This window comes from Phoca vitulina, unplaced genomic scaffold, assembly GCF_004348235.1.
Source record: "Phoca vitulina isolate PV1807 unplaced genomic scaffold, GSC_HSeal_1.0 scaffold2, whole genome shotgun sequence".
Lineage (NCBI taxonomy): Eukaryota > Metazoa > Chordata > Mammalia > Carnivora > Phocidae > Phoca > Phoca vitulina.
This window is the reverse complement of record NW_022589705.1, coordinates 92,206,866-92,218,904: the sequence shown is the minus strand read 5'-3', so window position 1 is coordinate 92,218,904 and position 12,039 is coordinate 92,206,866. Positions and strand designations below refer to the sequence as shown.

Genomic DNA, 12,039 nt, shown 5'->3' with positions numbered 1-12,039 from the left:
TTGGACCAATTTCACTGGGAACTGCTAAGTTGGTCAGTCTGCCCGTACTGATTTGCCTCGAAATATTTGTGGCAAGATTCTACCATGGTTCTAAAGCAGTGCTGTCTAGTAGAAATACAACGTGAACCACAAATCCACTTGTAGGGAAAAACTCTTACTGCTTTCCTTTACGTTCCACACAATACCCCACTTCTGATCGCCAAATGCGGGTGGTTTTCCCACACCAAGCAATGCTCCAATTCTCAGTAGACGCCAAAAGGATGTCCTATAAATTGAACTCAATTCTACACGATCTACCTGGAGATCATGTTGGATCCCACAGGCTAGGCGCTGCATGTTGTAAGACTGTCCCCTGCCCACCTCCATGTAAACACCAATCACCAATGTACATTGTGACCCAGGCTGCTGACCAACGATGAGTTACAGATGGGAAATTCCATCATCCCGAGTGTTCAATTAACGTGCTAGAGTGGATCACGAATTTTGGGAAAACACTTTACCTACTGGATAACTGATTAATTATAAAAGTTTAGGGACGCCTGGGTGGCTCAGTTGGTTAAATGGCTGCCTTCAGCTCAGGTCATGATCACAGGGTCCTGGGATCGAGTCCCGAATTGGGCTCCTTGCTCAGCGAGGAGCCTCTTCTCCCTCTGCCTGCCACTCCCCCTATTGTGCTCTCTCTCTCTAACAAATAAATAAATAAAATCTAAAAAAAAAAAGAAAAGATTACAGTTTAGAAATAGCCAGATACAAGAGAAGTGTAGGGCAAGGTACATAGGAGGGGACAAGGAGCTTGCACACTCCCTTTGGGCCCTCTCCTCCCCTCAACCTGTTCACCAAGCCAGAAGCTTTGCTGCCCTCGTGCATGGTTCAGGGATTTTTTTAGGGAGGCTTCATTACATAGGTTATGATTGACTAAACCATTGGCCATTTATGATCAGGTCAGTCTCCAGCCCCCTCCCCTCCCAGGAGGTTGAGGGAGTATGCTACTCAAAACTGGCTTTGTCTCTTTGTGGGTGTCAAGCTAAAAGACACAACCAGCCAAAGAATAGGAAAAGGAAGGGGTTTCTGTGCAACAAGGAGAACACTGGGGATATTTCCCAAAGCAGTGTCTCCCCAACAACAAACTTAGGGAAGTTTAAGGTAAGGTTGCATAACATATTCATGAAAGGACTGGTGCAATGGGGAATATCGCACGGGATTGGGCTGGTTAGGGTCAGCATTTTCAATTCTCTGCTCTGGTATCTGAGTTTCAAAGGGGTTTAGATCCTGCAGAGTGAACTCTAGAAAGTGCATCAGGTCAGTGCTTGGAATCAGCACTGGGAGTTTTACCACTACTTATTTTTTTAGTATATGTGCTGCCAAAGTGAGCACTTTACCGCTATTTATTGTCCCTGATAGAATTAGGCTATCTCCTGGCCTGCTTATAAACCACGCCCCTTGGGATATTTCATTCCTCATGCTTGAGGGGTCTTGGGTGCAGGTCAGTCTTCCATAACTGCTTCCTGAAAGAGCGTTGTGGTCTCCCTAGTTAGATGAGTGAAACTCTCTCTCTTTTTTAAGATTTATTTATTTCAGTCAGGGGAGGGGTAGAGGAGAGAGAATCTTAAGCAGACTCCACGCTGAGTGCGGATCCTGATGCGAGGCTCGATTTCAAGATCCTGAGATCATGACCTGAGCCGAAACCAAGAGTCAGATGCTTAACCAACTGTGCCACCCAGGTGATCCAAGGAGTGAAACTGTCTTGCTGCTGCATTTAGATAAGTTTGGGGATCAGAGGATTTGGGCTGCAATTTTTCATATCCCCATTGGAGCATGAGACTTAAGTGGACTGTTGCAACTAGCAAGTTAAATGTGCATGGACCAAATACACTGGTCCCTGGGAGATAGAGAAAGGTTAGGATTATAGCTGTTAGCGATGAATCCCAGGAGCTGTATCTTGTAGCTTCCTAGAAGAGTGAGTGGTTAATAGCCCCAAGTCGGGTCCTGTCGAGATAGGGCTGAACTGATCCTGAGCTGACCCTGACTTCCAGCAAACCCAGTCACTTGGTTCATAGGAATACAGTTTATTCCATTTGATAAAGGGAGGATCATATTTGCATAATTTGTTCAGGGCAGACAAAACAGTCCCAAGGTGAATTATACGCTTTATTGCTTATTTAGTTTCAGCATCAAGGTGAGTTAAGGTTGCAAGATGCCTGGAAAAGATCTTCCACATGTACATGTAAAGTTCTGTTGTTATCTTTCAACCTTCCCTGGGGATGTCTAGGCTCTCAGAACATTCCCCAAAGGGGCCTTTTTCCTTTCTTTTTTGTCAGAGAGAGCACAAGCAGGGGGACCAGCAGGCAGAGGGAGAAGCAGGCTCCCTGCTGAGCAAGGAACCCAATGGGGGACTTGATCCCAGGACCCTGGGATCAGGACCTGAACTGAAGGCAGCCACTTCACCGACTAAGTCACCCAGGTGTTCCAAAGGGGTCTTTTTCTTAAAACCTCTAGATGATTGGGGCCTCCAGGCAGCAGGTACCTTCCATTTTTATCCCTAGAGCATGGGCCACACCCATGATTACTTTAAAACAAATGCACATCCATTATCACTTTGGTCGGGCAAGACCAGAGCTAGGAATCATGTCCCCAGGCAACCTCTTGATTACCTCATCTGCCCCTTTAGTTACACAAGGAAAAGCCTCCATCCATCCCTCAAAAGTATCCATGAAAACCAGAAGGTATTTAAATCCCCCAGGGGGTTAAGGGTGGCTCAGTTCTTTAAGTATCCAACTCATCCAACTCTTCATTTCTGCTCAGATCATCATCTCAGGGGCCTGGGATGGAGCACAGCGTCAGGCTCCGAGCTCAGCTCAGCGTTGGTTTGGGATTTCCTCTCTCCTTCTGCCCCTCCCCCCACTGGTGCTCTCTATCTATCTCTAAAACTTAAAAAATAAAATCCCCCAGGGGCCAGGGTCGATGGGTATAACTGTAGAACCCATTGGCCAATCCTCCCCAGCCAGTCTCTCTTTTTGCATAGCCTTGGCTAGAGGGAGAGCCAGAGTTTATTCTGCTCATTTTTAACACAGTACTTACAATTCTATATAGCCTCTCCCATGAGATCTCTAGTGATTTTTTTGAATGACCCATACAGCAACAGGCACAAAGATTGTGTAAACATGGGCCATTGTGGAAATTTCTCTGAAGTTTACCTGCAGGCGTCTAGCCTCAGTTTTCAGGGCTTCTGGGAAAAGAGCAGGTTTGGTCCAAGTCAAAGAATGGGAGAACATTGAAAACCTTAGTTTGTTGAATTATAGCCAGATATTCGAGATCGGGAGAGTTCAGGATTCAGCCCAGCTTCCCAGGCCAAACAGCAAGCACTCAAAGACAATCAGAACTAGAATCTAGAAACATCCATAAATATGTGTAACTGAAATATTTTCTTTGTAAAATCACCCTAATTTTCACGAAAGATAGCCAAATTAAGACTAATTTGTTTGTAAAACAAGTCCAGTTTTTTTTTTTAAAGATTTTATTTTTAAGTAATCTCTACACCCAACATGGGGCTTGAATTTACAACCCTGAGAACAAGAGTTGCATGCTTTTCCAACTGAGCCAGCCAGACACCCCAAGACAAGTCCAGTTTTAACAAACTTGGCTTAATTATTTAATGTAACAAGAATAGTGCCAAATAAGTTCTTTTAAATCTGCTTTGCTGGAGCTTTTCATAAGGAATTTCAGATTGAGCTTTAACAGCCTCTCGAGGCTAGGAAGTCAACCAAACACTTGCACCAGATTCATCTGCAATACCTGCAGATTGGGGTTACTTCCTCTCTTTTCAAGGTCCCCCAAATATCCTGAGGTTCCTGACCCTGCCAGGAAGTAACCTTCCTATCTCACCCGGTAAGGTTTCTGGGAATCCTGTAAGCAAGGTACCAGGCTGATTTTTCCAAGGGGCTTCATTGGTTCCATAAAGTCAACCTTAGTTCCTTAAAGGTATCTGGTTAAGGGTGCCTGGTTGGCTCAGATAGTGGAGCATGTGACTCTTGATCTCAGGGTTGTGAGTTTGAACCCCATGTTGAGCATAGAGATTACTTAAGAAAAAAAAAAAAAATCTTGGGACACCCGGTTGGCTCAGTCGGTTAAGTGTCTGCCTTAGCTCAGGTCATGATCCCAGGGTCCTTGGGATAGAGCCCCTCATTGTGCTCCCTGCTCAGCGGGGGAGTCGGCTTCTCCCTGCCCACCCCCCCCCAGTCCCTCCCCCGGCTCATGCTCTCTCTCTCTCTACCTCAAATAAATAATAAAGAATTTATTTATTTATTTGAGGTAGAGATCGAGCACAGGAGAGGGACGGGGCAGAGGGAGAGGGAGAAGCAGGCTCCCTGCTGAGCAGGGAGTCCGACACAGGGCTCCATCCAGGACTCTGGGATCATGACCTGAGCCAAAGGCAGATGCTTAATTGACTGAGCCAACCGGGCGCCCCAACAAAATCTTAAAAAAAAAAAAAGGCTGTCTGGTCATATCTGAGTCTATGCATGTCTCTCTCAAATATGACCTTTCATTCAAAGCCTTGGTAATATAACCATGTTTCCAATGGTGTCCTTTTACAAGTAGAACAGATTCTTATTGCACTTACGCAAGTAACTATAGTTGCCATCAGAGTAAGAATACTCAATGAGTTTCCAAATAGAGGGATCGGGTAGGGGGGGGAAGATAAATGTTTCAATTTGTTCGCAAAGGAATATTTTACTAAGCTTCTGTAAGTCACAGGTATGCTAAGAGAAAAATGTTTCCTTAAATCTGGAAGAGACAAACATTAGAGAACCAGCAATATTTCAAACAAGAGTCATGAAAACTATAATCATTTTCCTCAATTCTTTTAGTCCCAGATTATTCCTGTTTGAATGCAGTTTTTCCATTGGTTCCGAAAATTCTTACTCTATTTAGTTTTATGATCCGAATGGTATCAGAAACCTGTATTCATCAAAAGTCCCTTCCATGAATCTCCTTGAAAATGAAATACATTTATGAGAGCATCAGAACCATAACTAAGTGACAAAAGACTCAAAAATGGCCATGGTGGGGCACCTGGGTGGCTCAGTTGGTTAAGTGATTGCCTTCAGCTCAGGTCATGATCCTGGAGTCTCAGGATCGAGTCCCGCATCAGGCTCCCTGCACAGTGGGGAGTCTGCTTCTCCCTCTGACCCCACCCCCTCTTGTGCACTCTCTCTCTCTCTCTCTCAAATAAATAAATAAAATCTTAAAAAAAAAAAATAGGGGCGCCTGGGTGGCTCAGTTGGTTAAGCGACTGCCTTCGGCTCAGGTCATGATCCTGGAGTCCCGGGATCGAGTCCCGCATCGGGCTCCCTGCTCGGCAGGGGGTCTGCTTCTCCCTCTGCCCCTCCCCCCTCTCATGTGCTCTCTCTCTCTCATTCTCTCTGTCTCAAATAAATAAATAAAATCTTTAAAAAAAAAAAAAATAAATAAAAAATAAAAAAATGGCCATGGTTAGAGATCTGATGGCAGTACATCTTAATGAACCTGACAAGGAAATTTGGTTATTTCTGTGACACACACATTTCAATAACTAGAATTACAAGTGATGACATTATACCAGGACATTTTATTTTATTTTATCTTTTAAAGTTTTATTTATTTGACAGAGACAGAGAGAGAGGGAACACAAGCAGGGGGAATGGGAGAGGGAGAAGCAGACTTCCCGCCGAGCAGGGAGCCTGATGAGAGGCTCGATTCCAGGATGCTGAGATCATGACCCGAGCCGAAGGCAGACGCTCAACGACTGGGCCACCCAGGCGCCCCTATGCCAGGTCATTTTAAAACTTCAGGAATTTCATATAATTTCTAGAACAACTATAGCATTTACCCATACAACGTAACCTGAGGAGGCTTATAATCACTTATTTGACAATGCTTCCCATGGAATTGAACAAACCAAAAAAACAAACCGCTTTAGTCAAAAAGACTTCATTTAGAATTTGAATTTGGGGGATGCTTGTTAAAAAAACAAACAAAAAAACAACCTCCAAAGTTTTTAAAGTACATGCAAAATAGGATTACAGATCACTACAAAACTTACCTCTTAATTATCTATTTAACCAAGATGGCAATAAGAGATTTTACAGGTTACATAGTTGTGAGCAAAACTTAGTTCTTTTATTTATTTTATTTATTTATTTTTATTTAAATTCTAGTTAGTTAACATATATGGTAAAATTGGTTTCAGGTGTAGAATTTAGTGATTCATTACTTAGATATAACACCCAGTGCTCATCACAAGTGCCCTCCTTAATACCCATCACCCAGTTACCCCATCCCTCACCTGCCTCCCCTCCAGCAACCCTCAGTTTGTCTCCTATAGTTAAGAGTCTCTTGTAGTTTGTTTCCCTCTCTCTCTTTTCCCCCCTCATATGTTCATCTGTTTTCTTTCTTAAATTCCACATGAGTGAGATCATATGGTATTTATCTTTCTCTGACTGATTTATTTTGCTTAGCATACACTCGAGCTCTCTCCACGTCGTCGCAAAAGGCAAGATTTCATTTTTTTGATGGCTGAGTAATATTCCATCGTATATATACACCACATCTTCTTTATCCATTTGTTAGTCGATGGACATCTGGGCTCTTTCCATAATTTGGCTATTGTTGATAATGCTGCTATAAACATTGGGGTGCATGTATCCCTTTGAATCAGTATTTTTTGTATCCTTTGGGTAAATAACCAGTAGTACAATTGCTGGGTTGTAGGGTAGTTCTATTTTTAACTTTTTGAGAAAACTTAGCTCTTTTAATATTGAGAAGATTCAGTTTTCTAAAGTAATCAAAGACCCAGTAAAGACAAAACATAGTGGGGCGCCTGGGTGGTTCAGTCGTTAAGTGTCTGCTTTCGGCTCAGGTCCTGATCCCAGGGTCCTGGGATCGAGCCCCACATCAGGCTCCCTGCTCAGCGGGAAGCCTGCTTCTCCCTCTCCCACTCCCCTGCTCGTGTTCCCCTCTCACTATGTATCTCTCTGTCAAATAAATAAAAATCTTTAAAAAAAAAAGACAAAACATAGAAACTGTTCTGTTTTGTTTCTGGGCAGATAAAGAAAAAAAAACTTTGTTTACAATTTCTAATCAAAAGTAAACCAAGGGGCACCTGGGTGCGCGCAGTTGGTTAAGCACCTGATGACTCTTGTTTTCAGCTCAGGTCTTGATCCCAGGGTCCTGAGATTGAGTCCCACATTGGGCTCCACACAGAGTGTGGAGTCTGCTTGGGACTCTCTGTCCACCCCGCCTTGTCCCTCTCCCTGCTTGTGTTCTTTCTCTCTCTCGCAAATAAATAAATCTTAAAAAAAAAAAAAAAAAAAGTAAACCAAGGGGGTGCCTGGCTGGCTCAGCTGGTGAAGGATGTAACTCTTGATCTCAGGGTCAAGAATTCGAGCCCCATGTTGGGGGTAGAGATTACTTAATAAATAGAAGTTTTTAAAAAAGTGTTGAAAAAAGAATAAACAACCAGTCTCATTTTAGGACAAAATTATTTTCTTTTCCCTTAAAAAATGTATTCCCATTCCTCATTCTTTTCTTACCAAAAACATGTATCTTTCTTTGCATAGTTGTTTCCCTCACTATTTCCAGTAGTCTTAATTGTATCCTTAAAGCTTAAAAACCTTAATTTCTAGTGGAAACTAAGTGGTCAGCAGTTTTGAGCTGTTATACCAGAATCTTATTTGGAAAAGACTTAGATATCCAATGAATTGAACCCAATTTCTTATTTAAGCTAGCAAAACTTCAAAGTTTTAAATTACCAAAGATTTTGGAAGCTCTTTAAAAGTTTACTTACAGGGGCACCTGGCTGGCTCAGTTGGTGCAGTGTGCGACTCTTGATCTCAGGGTTGTGAGTTCGAGCCCTGCATTGGGTATAGAGATTACTTAATAAAATCTTAAAAAAAAAAAAAAAAGTTTACCTACAAATCTTTTTATCTATTCAACCTACTTCTTCCCAACAATTACACATGGAAACTTCATGAGACAGACAAAATCAACCATTATTTTAAGTCTTTTTTTGCTGACAAATTGCAACAGGTACATGAATTTAGTAAACTCAGGTAGAATAAAAGCTGATCATTGGTATTATGTTCGATGTTGATAACTCCAAAAGAAATGCCTATTTTTAAAAAATTTTAAACTTATTTTTAAAGATTTTATTTTTTTAAGTGATCTCTACACCCAACGTGGGGCTCGAACTTACAACCCAGAGATCAAGAGTCACGTGCTTACCAACTGAGCCATCTAGGTGCCCCTAAAATGACTTTTCTTATGTCAAGAAAATTATGTCTATCTTTTTCTGGGGACCCCTAACTCTCTCTGCTTACAGGTAGTGAGGTTGAAAGTTCCAACCCTCTAATCACTTTGTTGGTTTCCTGGGGCAAACAACCCTCATACTTAAGGGGTTTCCAAAAGTTACCCCATTCACATAAACTCAGGTGTGGTTGAAAGGGGCTCGTTATGCATAACAAGAGACACTCATTTCACAGGAACGTGGATGAAAACCAAATACGTATTTATTATAAACCACAATATCACAGTGAGCCACTTTTATGCAGTTTTAGATGTTTTAGTAGCCACATTTTAAACAGTAAAAAGAAACAGGTGAACTTAATTTTAGTAATAGATTTTTAACTCAATGTATCCAAAATATTTCCACTTTAACATGTAATCAGTATATAAATATTAATGAAATTGTTTACATTTTTTAAGCTTACTTATTTTATTTTGGTGATCTTTTTTTTTTTTTTTTTTTAAAGATTTTATTTATTTATTTGAGAGAGAGAGAGAATGGGAGACAGCACGAGAGGGAAGAGGGTCAGAGGGAGAAGCAGACCCCCTGCTGAGCAGGGAATCCGATGTGGGACTCGATCCCGGAACTCCAGGATTATGACCTGAGCTGAAGGCAGTCGCTTAACCAACTGAGCCACCCAGGCGCCCCATATTTTGGTGATCTTTATACCCAATGTGGGGCTCAAACTCATGACCCCCGAGATCAAGGGTTGCATGCTCTTCCAACTGAGCCAGCCAGGTGCCCCCCCCCCCCGCTTTTTTTTGGTCCTAAGTCTGCATCACATCTCAATTGGCACTGGTCACCTTTCAGGGGCTCCATTGCCATCCGTGGCTGGTTAACTGTCCTACTGGCGAGCACAGGCTTCAAGCCTTCCCCTCCTCGTGCTGAGGCCACCAGGCGACCTCTTTACTGCTGTGTCCTAGTGCCTGGCACATAATGAGGCCCAGTGATCTGCCATATGTGAGCTGGGGTAATCTGTCCTCTGCGCCTCCAGGGACTGTTGTGAAGGTTAAATAAAATGACGTTAGGTACCCTGCCTGTTCAGTGACGGTTGCTGTTCTTGCGGCCTCAAAGTCAACTGAAGGGCAGCAGGCCCAAGTTTGCTTCCTGTCTTCCTCTTAAGAGCTCTTCTCTAAAATTACAAAGCGCAGGCTGGGATTACAGAGCTGGCAGGGGCCTTGGGGTCAGGCTCTGGGGCAATAAACGAGAAAGCGGGAACCTCTAATCCGCGCCCTTGTTTTCTTGGTCTCCTCGACAGCCCGAGGCCCCGCCCACCCCGCCCTGACGGGCGCCCGGCGGAACTACAGCCCCCATGATGCAGCGGGAGTCCCGAGGCTTGAGTCATGGGCTTGGGATGCCCAGGCGGTGAACGAGCCCGCTTGAGACGCCTCTCCGGGCGCTGAGCCGGCAGACCCACTGGCCCGTAAGGAGTGATAGGGTCTAACCGCCTGAGCTCGGAGTCCACCGACTGACCAGGGCCAGGGCGGTGAACGTGCGGCGGCTGGTGACGTGAGCGTCCTCCCTCCTCCTCCCGCCCCTCTCGGGGTGGCGCCGTCTGGTGACGTTGCGGGTATGATGGCCGCCGCGAGGCCGGGAAGGTGAAGGTGAGAGGGCGAGTGCGCCAGAGGGGTGGGGACCCGCCCGGCCCAGCCCTGCGAATCCTGAGTAGCCCGGCGGGGACCGGTGGGACGCTGGAACCCCGGGGGCTCTGGATCCGGGCAGGCGGGGGTCCCACGCCCCGGCCTCGCTGCGGGGCCCTCCGCGGCCCTGCGAGCAGGGGGCGGGACGCGGGTGTCGGGACTGGGGGTGGGGTTCCCTGAGGTTTCTCGTCTCCCCCGCCTTCCCATCCTTCGCTGCCACTTTCCACCCCAGGCCTTTCTCTATTTCGTATCCAGTCTTCTGTATATGCCAGCATTTACTCAGCGTGTAAGTGCCCAAGTTCACCACTATAGCCCCCAGCCTTCTCCCACTTTGGGCACTTAACTGCACTCCTGTGCTGTCACCTATTTCTTGTTTGACTTCTCACCTGAAGGTAAGCCCCTTGAGGGCAGGTACTGTTTTACCCATCCCTAACTTTAGCGCCTAGCAACACGCAGGAGGCACACAGAAGGTGCCGAATAATTAGCTATTTGGATACATGAAGCCAAAACTGCCCATCCTCTGTTTGTGATCCTTCATTGCCCTGTTCATTTCTTTTTCTTTTCTCCTCCCAGAAAGACCTCTGATTATCACTCTTTCCGCCTGCAAGGGTGGAGTAAGGCAGCTCCGCGAAGTTAAAAACAAGTGGGCTTTGGAGTCAAAGGGAGGTGGTATCTCAGTTTCTAGCTTGGCCACTTAACTAGCAGTCCGTAAATCTTTTAAGTATTCCAAGCTTCTGTTTGCTCCATAGAACTGAAAATTAAGTGAGATATTTTACAGCATCTAGCACACATAGCCTTTCAGTAAGTTCTACTTCTCTTCCTCACGCCTGCCCTCCCATCTCTAGTCCTGAGTTCCACAGTCCTCACGCCCAGTCTTTGTCCTGTTCTGTTACCTCCTCTCCTCTCACCTCTCTGGACGTGCCTTTAGCAAGCTCCTGCGCCTCACCAGCACGTGGCTGACCACATGTTTGTGCATACCCAGGATTGTCCCCACCTGTGTATTGTGTTTTTCTCAAGGGCACTTCCCTCACATACCATCGCCTAGTGCGGGCAATGACTAAGCTTCCCTCAGGGATGAGTTTGTTTGGCTTTAAAACCCATTAAACGTGTTTTGTGCACCCTTTTTTTTTTTTTTTTTTTTTAATTTGCTGCTTGTTGACATGTTCCTTTTCCTTTCCAAAAAGTTGGAATTGGTGGAGTCAACACAGTCAGTAGCCAACCTCAATCTGAGGAACAGGACAGAGGAGAACTCAGATTCTTTTCGTCTTTTTGACTCCAGCCATGCCCATGATGCCCAACCTGTGAAGGTCTCTCACCATCCAAAAAGTAAGTGGTGGCTGTGACAGCTGGCACCTTGGATCTGGGTTGAATGAAAAGGGGTGTACTCTGCTGGCCATCCAGTGGCACATGTCTTGGATGGGGTCGTCATTGCACAGAGCTGGAGTTTTCCAATCTGTGTTGAAAAAAAAAACTGTCTGTCCTTTCTACTTCCATGGAGGATTTCACTGGTGGTGGAGAGAGCCTGTTTAAAGGTTGACTGTTCAGAAAGTGGCTGGAATCTTTGGGCTCCCTGAAGAATTAGTCTCTGTCTCCCTTGTTCTTTGCTATGCTGGCTCCTCCCTACCCCTCTCTGCTCAGCAGAGACTGGCTCCTTATCACAGCTCTTCTGAGATCTCCTCTGCTCCCTTTACCCTGTATACTCTTTTGTTTCAATTTCTCAGCTTCTCCTCTGTTCCAGTTGTGCCAGCAGACGATCCGTGGACCTATTTTATTTTCCCTGCTAGGAGTTGCTGTGCATAAAACTGGGTAAGGAGGTGGTGTGGATTCAGGGACTGTGCTTGGGATCCAAACACACCGTGCAGTGAATTTTGCTCCTGCTGTTCCCACATGGAAGACGCCTCATACTCCTCAACCAATAGCCTAGGTTGAGGCCAAGCTTTTTTTTTTCAGTTTAGAATTGGGTTTGGTTCTGGTCTTCGGTTAATACCTGTTAATACTGTGCCCCTAGCACTTTCTTGGGGTGGGAGAGACGGAGAGTACCAGGATGAATGAGGCTTTCCCCAAAGTATGTTCCTCAGG

At 45.0% G+C, this 12,039-nt stretch overlaps 1 protein-coding gene across 2 annotated transcripts in view; it reads left to right on the top strand.

Moving 5' to 3' along the window:
• The first annotated feature begins 9,681 nt into the window (after positions 1-9,681).
• The window catches only part of MFN2 (mitofusin 2), a 28,510-nt gene continuing 26,152 nt past the window's right edge, over positions 9,682-12,039 (top strand). Inside the window, exons 1-3 of one of the 2 annotated variants that reach the window (XM_032393438.1) lie at positions 9,682-9,924; positions 11,145-11,286; positions 11,682-11,766. The gene's annotated coding sequence lies outside the window, so the exon portion shown is untranslated. The remainder of the gene's footprint in view (positions 9,925-11,144; positions 11,287-11,681; positions 11,767-12,039) is intronic. The other variant, XM_032393429.1, reaches the window with a different exon arrangement.